General features: G+C 37.1%; 1 pseudogene; it reads left to right on the plus strand.

The window, feature by feature from the left end:
* The first annotated feature begins 1,623 nt into the window (after positions 1 to 1,623).
* Positions 1,624 to 2,153, plus strand: LOC109250697 (ferritin light chain-like; annotated as a pseudogene).
* The last annotated feature ends 9,590 nt before the right edge of the window (positions 2,154 to 11,743 follow it).

Here is an 11,743-nt window from a genome sequence, read left to right on the forward strand (position 1 = left end):
TAACTCTAAATCCTATCTTTTTCCCCCATTGTGAGTCATCACCTGCTTCATAGTAACATCTTATCTTTGTATAGAAGTTTTAGAGTTTCTAAAGTGCTTTCACATATATTAGGTGGAACCACATGGAATTGTCCATATCCACCTATTTTTTGAATCGCCAACTAAAATGGTGATTTCACATGGTTCAAATAAACTGACTTTTTCAATTTCACAAGGTTCCTTACTGTCCTCCTACCTTCCAGTAGTCACCATCTCTCACATCACCCTCGTCTGCAAACATTTACATTAATATAGTCAAGGACTACTGTTGCCAGGTGCTCTCAATTTAGGAAGAGACACTCGTTATGAATTTTTAATTACTCCCTCCTTCCTAATTTATTCACGCTTTGCCCTCTTCCATCTATATCCTCTAAGTGACTGATAAATGACTTTATACAAGAGTTCTAATAATTAAGATGAACAACATGTTACCTCTCCAAAAGGCATTTGCCCTAGTCATTGCAGGTCATTAATTCAACAGAATAAATCTCTAAGAATCTCCAAACCTACGTTCCAATACAATAGTTGTGCTCCTTACAATGCTGTCACTCATTTCCCACCAACTAACCTGATGTTTATTCACACTGTGAAAGACTTCCTAATAGATTACTCCCACTTTTCTCTCTCCATCATTTCCATTCTTCCCCCTTTCCTCTCTATCCTTTCTTTTTCATTCTCTCTTCCATCTTTTTTTTTATTCTGAGTGTTTTCATTTGTTCCACAAACTAAGATAAACAAAGATTACCAACATAAGAACAGGAATTACTTATTGACAGCAAAAGAATCAGTGGTCATCCACCACCACCTGTGTTTGGCAGAGACTCAAATCAAAGGCAGGCAGATTTGTGGGTAAGCTTTCTGGTGGCAAAAGGGGAAGGTCCAATGAGAGGCTGTTGGGGTGGCAAATCAGGATGGGAGCTGACTAGAAGAGGAATGTCCTATGTAATTGGTGAGGGGTATCATATCTGCTTTCCCCTCTCAGTCTGAGATTGGGGGCAAGGAACAAGGCAAGCTGTCATTCCAGTCCTGACCCTGTCTGTTTGGGGCCCATCAGTTGCAGGGATTGTGTTTGGAGTTTCACCTCTTTTGCCATCTTTTCACCAAACACCTTTGGGATCCATCAATCTTGTTCTTTCTATCTAGCTATATGAAGAACAACAGTAACATGTTTACATGTTTCCATCTTTGTCTCTATTATCATTCTCCCCAATAGCTTTCCTCCCCTTTGTTCCTCTCCACCTTACCCAGAGTACCTTTTTCCTATTTCAGATCTTCTTTCTCCCTACCAAAAAAACGGGCTTGTCAGTAACCATAGGGCAACACATACAACTTCTAATTTTCTTCTGTCCTAAAGAAGTGACTGGCTTTCAATTAAAAACTATCTGGGATGCTCCTGGCACTATGTGAATCTGTCTCTTGCTTCAACAGTGTTTGTAAAGAGCAAGACCTAGGAGGACAGCCCTTCTTCAAGCCTCCAATCACCCTCCACCTTCTTGCAACCTTCAGGACCATCTTCTCAGCCATCCCCTACCTTCAGGACCAACAAATACCATTTTTTGGTGAGATCCTTATTGCTGACCAACCATGAGCTCCCAGATTTATCAGAATTATTCCACGAAGTGGATGGAGGCCACCAGTCAATGGCCCAGTCAACTTCCATCTGCAGGCCTATGACACCTACCTATCTCTGGGCTTCTATTTTCACCCTGAAGATATAGCTCTGGAGAGTGAAGGCCACTTTTTCAGCAGCCACTTCTGGAAGTTGGCCCAATGTTTCTGAAGTTTCAAAACCAGCACAGTGGCCATGCCCTTTTCCAGGACGTGCAGCAGTCATCCCTAAAGGAGTGGGGTAAAACCCTAGATGCCATGGAAACCAGAGTGGCCCTAGAGAAGAACCTGATCCAGGCCTTTTTGGATCTGTATGCCCTGGGTTCAGCCTACACAGATCCCTCTGCCTGCGCAGATCTCTGTGAATTGCTGGTGAGCCACTTCCCGGATGAGGAGGTAAAACTCCTTAAGAAGACGGCAACCACCTTACTAATCACAGGGTGGCTGGCCCCTAGGCTCACCTGGACAAGTACTTATTCAAAAGGCTCACCCTCAAATGCAACTAGAGTTTCTGGAGTCCAGCAGCCTTTGAGGAGCCCCTGTGCATCCCCCTGGTGTCAAAGCTTCTGCCTGAACCTCTCTTTAAATGTCCTCCTTAAATGAAGCTTTTTAACTACCCTAGAGTCCTTGCTCAAGCTGGGAACCAACCATAAATAAAGCTTTTTATGGGGGAATAAAAAACCTATTCAACTATCTTCTCTGTGTAGTAAATACTGACTATGTTCTCTATGCAGACATTGAGTTGGTTACTGTGACAAGCAATTTACTTAGTATTTTCTGGTTGTTAGTCATGGTACTCATTCCACATGTATTTGTTTTAATTAACTTATTTTTAGATGATTGTAGATGCACATGTACCTATAAGAAATAATAGAGTTCCTGTGTGTATGCTTTACACATTTTCCCCAGTGGTAACATCTACCAAAACTATTGTATAATACCACAACAAAGATATTGACATTAATATGGTCAAGATACAAAACATTTCCATCATCACAGGGATTCCTTATTTTGTCCTTTTATAGTCACACCCACACTCTTCCCTAACCCTCTGTCCCACCCTTGATCTCTGGTAATCATTAATCAGTTCTCCATCTATAATTTTGTAATTTCAAGAATGTTATATAAATTGAATCATATACCATGTAAGGTTTTGACATCAGCTTTTTTCACAAAGTATAATTCTCTCGAGATTCATTTAGGTTGTTACTTGTATCAATATCCCATTTCTTTTTATTACTAAGTAGCATTCCAAGGTATCACTGTACCACAGTTAGTTTAACCATTCATCCTGTGAGGGACATTTGTGTTATTTCCAATTAGGAGCTATTACAAATAAATCAGCTGTAAATATCCACATACAAATTTTTAATGGAACATATGCTTTCCTTTTTAATGGGTTTTGTTGTTGTTGTTGTTGTTGTTGTTGTTGTTGTTGTTTTAAGAAACTGACCAAGTGTTTTTTCAGAGTTGCTGAACCATTCCACATTTCACTGTTAATGTATGAGCAATCCAGTTTCTCTGCATCCTTGTCAGCATTTGGTGTTGTCGCTATGTGTATAGTTTATATATTTTATATAGTATATATTTAACCATTCTGATAGGTATATAGTAATAGCTCATTATAGTTTTCTGCATTTACCTAGTGGCTAATAAGTTGAATATTTTTTCATGTGCTTACTTGTCGTCTGTATGCCCTATTTTGTGAACTGTGTCTTCATGTCTTTTGTCCATTTTATTTTTTAACTGATGCATTTGAGAGTTCTTTATATATACTAGATATGAAACCTTTATGAGATTCTCTACTAAAACCATCTAGTCCTAAAGACTTCATTTGGGGGAGTTTTTAACTTATGAATTCAATTTCCTTAATATTTATGTGGCTATTCAAACTACATATTTCATATTAAGTCATGATAATGTGTGTAAGGATCAATTGTGTAAGGATTGATTGTGTAAGTTGTCAAATTTACTTTTTAATTTTTTTTAATATTTCTTTGTTTTTTGAGAGAGAGAGAGAGATAGCGAGAGACAGAGAGAGAGAGAGAGAGAGAGAGATAGTGCAAGTAGGCTGGAGGCAGAAAGAGAGAGACAGAATCAGAAGTAGGCTCTAGGCTCCAAGCTGTCAGCATAGAGCCTGTTGTGGGCTCAAACCCAGGCCATGAACTGTGAGATCATGACCTGAGCCGAAGTGGGATGTTTGACTGAGACATCCAGGCACTCCCAAGTTTATTTTTGAATAGTTGTTCTTATGCTCCCTTACTATCTTTTTAACGTCTGCAGAGTCTTTAGCGATATTCTGTTTAATTCCTCATATTTCTATCTTATTTCTTCTTTTTTGTAAGTCTTGCTAGAAAGTTGTAAATGTTTTTGGTCTTTTAAAAGAATCAGCTTTTTCACTTTTTTTCTCTATTGTTTTCCTGTTTTCAATTTTATTGATTTCATATTTTTATTATTTTCTTCCTTTAGCTTCCTTTGGGATTATTTTGCCCTTTTTCTCTAGATCCTTGAGATAAAACCTTGGCTTATTACTTTGAAATGTTTCTTCTTTTCTAAAGTCTGCTTAAGCATTATAAATTTCCCTCCCAGCACTGTTTTAGTGGTGTACCACAAATTTTAATATGGTGAATTTTAATTTTTATTACATTCAATAAGTTTTTTTTCCCTTTATTAGTTCCTCTTTGAGCCACGGATTATTTAGAAGTGTGTTGTCTGTTTTCCAAGTGGTCTGGGATTTTCTTGTTATCCTTCTGTTCTTGATTTCTAGTTTAATTCCAATCATTTAAAAATTTTTGAGGTTTGTTTTATGCCTCAAGTATCATCTGTCTTGATATATCTTCTATGAGAACCTGAAAATAATGTTACCTGCTTTTGGGGGGTGAAGTGCTCTATAAATATCAATTAGATGTGCCTGTTTAATGTTATTGCTGAGTTCTATAAATTTATGAATTTTCTGTCCAGTTGTTCTGTCACTTGTTGAGAGGAAGTGTTGAAGTCTTTGATTATAATTGTGGAATTATCTATGTCTTCTTTCAATTCTATCAGTTTTTGCTTAAGATATATTTCTTTTGGTTTTTTGATGCATACACATGTAAGATTGTTATATATTTTTGAATTGACAACTTTATATAATGTCTGGTTATTTTCTTAGCTTTGAAGTTTACTTTATCAAATATTAATATACTCACCCTGATCTCCTTTATTAATGTTTGAGTTGTAATTTTTTTCATCCTCTTACTTTCAACCTGCCTATACTGTTACATTTGTAGTGAGTTTCTTGTAGACAGTATATAGGTGGATTATGTTTCTTAATCCAATGTGCCATTTTCTGTCTTTTAATTGGTGTATTTTGACCATTTATTTTAACATAATCATTAATATATTACAGCTTAACTCTGCCATCTATTTTTCTTTCTGTTTGTTCTGCTTTTCATTTTTCTGTTTGCTTTTTCTTGGCTTACACTAGGTTAAGCATTTCTTCAAATTCCCTTTTTACACCACTGCAGGGACTATCCAAAATGACCAAATAGAAGAATTCCCCTCAGAAGAATCTCCAGGAAATAACAACAGCGAATGAACTGATCAAAAAGGATTTAAATAATATAACAGAAAGTGAATTTAGAATAATAGTCATAAAATTAATCGCTGGGCTTGAAAACAGTATACAGGACAGCAGAGAATCTCTTGCTACAGAGATCAAGGGACTAAGGAACAGTCACGAGGAGTTGAAAAGCGCTTTAAATGAAATGCAAAACAAAATGGAAACGACGACGGCTCGGATTGAAGAGGCAGAGGAGAGAATAAGTGAACTGGAAGACAAAGTTATGGAAAAAGAGGAAGCTGAGAGAAAGAGAGATAAAAAAATCCAGGAGTATGAGGGGAAAATTAGAGAACTAAGTGATACACTAAAAAGAAAAAATATACGCATAATTGGTATCCCAGAGGAGGAAGAGAGAGGGAAAGGTGCTGAAGGGGTACTTGAAGAAATTATAGCTGAGAACTTCCCTGAACTGGGGAAGGAAAAAGGCATTGAAATCCAAGAGGCACAGAGAACTCCCTTCAGACGTAACTTGAATCGATCTTCTGCACGACATATCATAGTGAAACTGGCACAATACAAGGATAAAGAGAAAATTCTGAAAGCAGCAAGGGATAAACGTGCCCTCACATATAAAGGGAGACCTATAAGACTCGTGACTGATCTCTCTTTTGAAACTTGGCAGGCCAGAAAGGATTGGCATGAGATCTTTAGTGTGCTAAACAGAAAAAATATGCAGCCGAGAATCCTTTATCCAGCAAGTCTGTCATTTAGAATAGAAGGAGAGATAAAGGTCTTCCCAAACAAACAAAAACTGAAGGAATTTGTCACCACGAAACCAGCCCTACAAGAGATCCTAAGGGGGATCCTGTGAGACAAAGTACCAGAGACATCACTACAAGCATAAAACATACAGACATCACAATGACTCTAAACCCGTATCTTTCTATAATAACACTGAATGTAAATGGATTAAATGCACAAACCAAAAGACATAGGGTATCAGAATGGATAAAAAAAACAAGACCCATCTATTTGCTGTCTACAAGAGACTCATTTTAGACCTGAGGACACCTTTATATTGAGAGTGAGGGGATGGAGAACTATTTATCATGCTACTGGAAGCCAAAAGAAAGCTGGAGTAGCCGTACTTATATCAGACAAACTAGACTTTAAATTAAAGGCTGTAACAAGAGATGAAGAAGGCCATTATATAATAATTACAGGGTCTATCCATCAGGAAGAGCTAAAGATTATAAATGTCTATGCGCCGAATACCGGAGCCCCCAAATATATAAAACAACTACTCATAAACATAAGCAACCTTATTGATAACAATGTGGTAATTGCAGGGGACTTTAACACCCCACTTACAGAAATGGATAGATCATCTAGACACACGGTCAATAAAGAAACAAGGGCCCTGAATGATACATTGGATCAGATGGACTTGACAGATATATTTAGAACTCTGCATCCCAAAGCAACAGAATATACTTTCTTCTCGAGTGCACATGGAACATTCTCCAAGATAGATCATATACTGGGTCACAAAACAGCCCTTCATAAGCAGACAAGAATTGAAATTATACCATGCATACTTTCAGACCACAATGCTATGAAGCTTGAAATCAACCACAGGTCAAAGTCTGGAAAACCTCCAAAAGCATGGAGGTTAAAGAACACCCTACTAACGAATGAGTGGGTCAACCAGGCAATTAGAGAAGAAATTAAAAAATATATGGAAACAAACGAAAATGAAAATACAACAATCCAAATGCTTTGGGACACAGCGAAGGCAGTCCTGAGAGGAAAATACATTGCAATCCAGGCCTATCTCAAGAAACAAGAAAAATCCCAAATGCAAAATCTAACAGCACACCTAAAGGAAATAGAAGCAGAACAGCAAAGGCAGCCTAAACCCAGCAGAAGAAGAGAAATAATAAAGACCAGAGTAGAAATAAACAATATAGAATCTACAAAAACTGTAGAGCAGATCAACGAAACCAAGAGTTGGTTTTTTGAAAAAATAAACAAAATTGACAAACCTCTAGCCAGGCTTCTCAAAAAGAAAAGGGAGATGACCCAAATAGATAAAATCATGAATGAAAATGGAATTATTACAACCAATCGCTCAGAGATACAAACAATTATCAGGAAATACTATGAAAAATTGTATGCCAAAAAATTGGACAACCTGGAAGAAATGGACAAATTCCTAAACACCCACACTCTTCCAAAACTCAATCAGGAGGAAATAGAAAGCTTGAACAGACCCATAACCAGCGAAGAAATTGAATCGGTTATCAAAAACCTCCCAACAAATAAGAGTCCAGGACCAGATGGCTTCCCAGGGGAGTTCTAACAGACGTTTAAAGCAGAGATAATACCTATCCTTCTCAAGCTATTCCAAGAAATAGAAAGGGAAGGAAAACTTCCAGACTGATTTTATGAAGCCAGTATTACTTTGATTCCTAAACCAGACAGAGACCCAGTAAAAAAAGAGAACTACAGGCCAATATCCCTGATGAATATGGATGCAAAAATTCTCAATAAGATACTAGCAAATCGAATTCAACAGCATATAAAAAGAATTATTCACCATGATCAAGTGGGATTCATTCCTGGGATGCAGGGCTGGTTCAACATTCGCAAATCGATCAACGTGATACATCACATTAACAACAAAAAAGAGAAGAACCATATGATCCTGTCAATCGATGCAGAAAAGGCCTTTGACAAAATCCAGCACCCTTCCTTAAAAAAAACCCTTGAGAAAGTCGGGATAGAAGGAACATACTTAAAGATCATAAAAGCCATTTATGAAAAGCCCACAGCTAACATCATCCTCAACGGGGAAAAACTGAGAGCTTTTTCCCTGAGATCAGGAACACGACAGGGATGCCCACTCTCACTGCTGTTGTTTAACATAGTGCTGGAAGTTCTAGCATCAGCAATCAGACAACAAAAGGAAATCAAAGGCATCCAAATTGGCAAAGATGAAGTCAAGCTTTCGCTTTTTGCAAATGACATGATATTATCCATGGAAAATCTGATAGACTCCACCAAAAGTCTGCTAGAACTGATACATGAATTCAGCAAAGTTGCAGGATACAAAATCAATGTACAGAAATCAGTTGCATTCTTATACACTAACAATGAAGCAACAGAAAGACAAATAAAGAAACTGATCCCATTCACAATTGCACCAAGAAGCATAAAATACCTAGGAATAAATCTAACCAAAGATGTAAAAGATCTGTATGCTGAAAACTATAGAAAGCTTATGAAGGTAATTGAATAAGATATAAAGAAATGGAAAGACATTCCCTGCTCATGGATTGGAAGAATAAATATTGTCAAAATGTCAATACTACCCAAAGCTATCTACACATTCAACGCAATCCCAATCAAAATTGCACCAGCATTCTTCTCGAAACTAGAACAAGCAATCCTAAAATTCATATGGAACCACAAAAGGCCCCGAATAGCCAAAGTAATTTTGAAGAAGAAGACCAAAGCAGGAGGCATCACAATCCCAGACTTTAGCCTCTACTACAAAGCTGTCATCATCAAGACAGCATGGTATTGGCACAAAAACAGACACATAGACCAATGGAATAGAATAGAAACCCCAGAACTAGACCCACAAACGTATGGCCAACTCATCTTTGACAAAGCAGGAAAGAACATCCAATGGAATAAAGACTGTCTCTGTAACAAATGGTGCTGGGAGAACTGGACAGCAACATGCAGAAGGTTGAAACTAGACCACTTTCTCACACCATTCACAAAAATAAACTCAAAATGGATAAAGGACCTGAATGTGAGACAGGAAACCATCAAAACCCTAGAGGAGAAAGCAGGAAAAGACCTCTCTTACCTCAGCCGTAGCAATCTCTTACTCGACACATCCCCAAAGGCAAGGGAATTAAAAGCAAAAGTGAATTACTGGGACCTTATGAAGATAAAAAGCTTCTGCACAGCAAAGGAAACAACCAACAAAACTAAAAGGCAACCAACGGAATGGGAAAAGATATTTGCAAATGACATATCGGACAAAGGGCTAGTATCCCAAATCTATAAAGAGCTCACCAAACTCCACACCCGAAAAACAAATAACCCAGTGAAGAAATGGGCAGAAAACATGAATAGACACTTCTCTAAAGAAGACATCCGGATGGCCAACAGGCACAGGAAAAGATGTTCAACGTCACTCCTTATCAGGGAAATACAAATCAAAACCACACGCAGATATCACCTCATGCCAGTCAGAGTGGCCAAAATGAACAAATCAGGAGACTATAGATGCTGGAGAGGATGTGGAGAAACGGGAACCCTCTTGCACTGTTGGTGGGAATGAAAATTGGTGCAGCCGCTCTGGAAAGCAGTGTGGAGGTTCCTCAGAAAATTAAAAATAGACCTACCCTATGACCCAGCAATAGCACTGCTAGGAATTTATCCAAGGGATACAGGAGTACTGATGCATAGGGGCACTTGTACCCCAATGTTTATAGCAGCACTCTCAACAATAGCCAAATTATGGAAAGAGCCTAAATGTCCATCAACTGATGAATGGATAAAGAAATTGTGGTTTATATACACAGTGGAATACTACGCGGCAATGAGAAAGAATGAAATATGGCCGTTTGTAGCAACGTGGATGGAACTGGAGAGTGTGATGCTAAATGAAATAAGCCATACAGAGAAAGACAGATACCATATGGTTTCACTCTTTTGTGGATCCTGAGAAACTTAACAGAAATCCATGGGGGAGGGGAAGGAAAAAAAAAAAAAAGAGGTTAGAGTGGGAGAGAGCCAAAGCATAAGAGACTGTTAAAAACTGAGAACAAACTGAGGGTTGATGGGGGGTGGGAGGGAGGAGAGGGTGGGTGATGGGTATTGAGGAGGGCACCTTTTGGGATGAGCACTGGGTGTTGTATGGAAACCAATTTGACAATAAATTTTATATACTGAAAAAATAAATAAATAAATAAATAAATAAATATGGTAATAGCAGGGAAATAATCACTTTCATATATAATGAAAAAGATCTTCTTTTGTCTTTTGTCTTTAGCTGGAGATGGTATTTAAGGTATTGGCTTCAGCCATTTTGGGGAGTTAGTCAGCTTTCCTGGGTATTTCCCATGTATATAGGAGGTATACATGTTATTAAACTCTATTCTCTTTTTCTTCTGTTAATCTGTCTTTTTATTACAAGGGTATTTCAGACAGGAGACCTGTTCCTCCCCACAATAGTAAATCTTTGTTCTTTTTTAGCATTTGGGAAAAAATGATGATATGAATCACTGAAAATATGAATTTTGGAATATTTTAAGAGGAATAGTTTTCAAACTTTCAAGGTTTTAAGACTTTCATATATACTGTTAGTAGGCAAATTTGAAAAGTGCATTCACATAAATGTTATTATTTAATGTTCTTTCTCTACTATAAATTAGATAATATAATATGCATCTCTGTTTTGTTTGTTTGTTTGTTTGTTTGTTTGTTTTACTATAAACTCATAAAGTCTCAGAGATACTCATAGCTTCTTAGAGATCTCAAAACTAAATCATGGAAGAACTGGTTCTAGTGTCATTTGTTTCACTCTGGATTCCTTGTAAAAGCTGTTTCTGAAAATAATATCCTAGCTGTTCTTTAACAATACACCATTTACAGTTAAGTTAATTTGCTTGTTTGTTTGTTTGCTTTATAGTAATGAGGATAAACTACATACTGCTTTGCTGATTGTGCATGCCACAACTACTACTCATATACACTATGATGTAAATAATGTCTTTCCAAGCTAGAGTTGTGTAGCAAAGGCAAAATCAATCAGCATTCCTGTAGTCAACAGTTCATATTTTAAAAGCAACTAAAATCATACTGGGGCTAAAAGTGAGATTAGAGATGATGTCATTCAATGACATCACTTTACATATGAAAAAACAGGCCCACAAATTTTATTTCATATTTGTGAGATGGAAACCTATCTTTTTTACTCCCAGTACATTGCTTTTTACACAACACTCAAGTTTTAGGTACAGTTGTTGGTGATAGAGGAAACTAATGTCCCAAGAAATTAAATACCTAAATTAGTAACCTAGGTATTAGTCAAATGGTTAATACAGTACAATAATATAGTGTGGTAATATAATAAGTACAGATATTATTACTATTCTTTTGATTAAAGGTTCTCAAATTTTAGCATGTGTCAGAATCACTTGGAGGATTTTTTTTTAAAAAAACAGTTGGCTAGACTCTACTTCCAGTGTTCTTGACTCAGCAGGTCTGGAATAAGGCCTGAATATTTGTATCAACAGCTAGTTCTCCTGGATCAAGGACTACACTTTGAAAGTTATTTGTTTAGATCAAAGGTTTTAAAATTTATTTTTTATTTTTTTTTTACATTTGTTTATTTTTGAGAGACAGAGAGAGACAGAGCACAAGTGGGGGAGGGGCAGAGAGAGATTTAGGATATAACCTTAAAAGTTACTCATCTTAAAAAAATCTCTGAGAAGATTCTCATATATGCACAGATTTAGGGAAACTTGCATC

Source organism: Panthera pardus, unplaced genomic scaffold (genome assembly GCF_024362965.1).
Source record: "Panthera pardus isolate Hobbes unplaced genomic scaffold, ASM2436296v1 HiC_scaffold_27, whole genome shotgun sequence".
Lineage (NCBI taxonomy): Eukaryota > Metazoa > Chordata > Mammalia > Carnivora > Felidae > Panthera > Panthera pardus.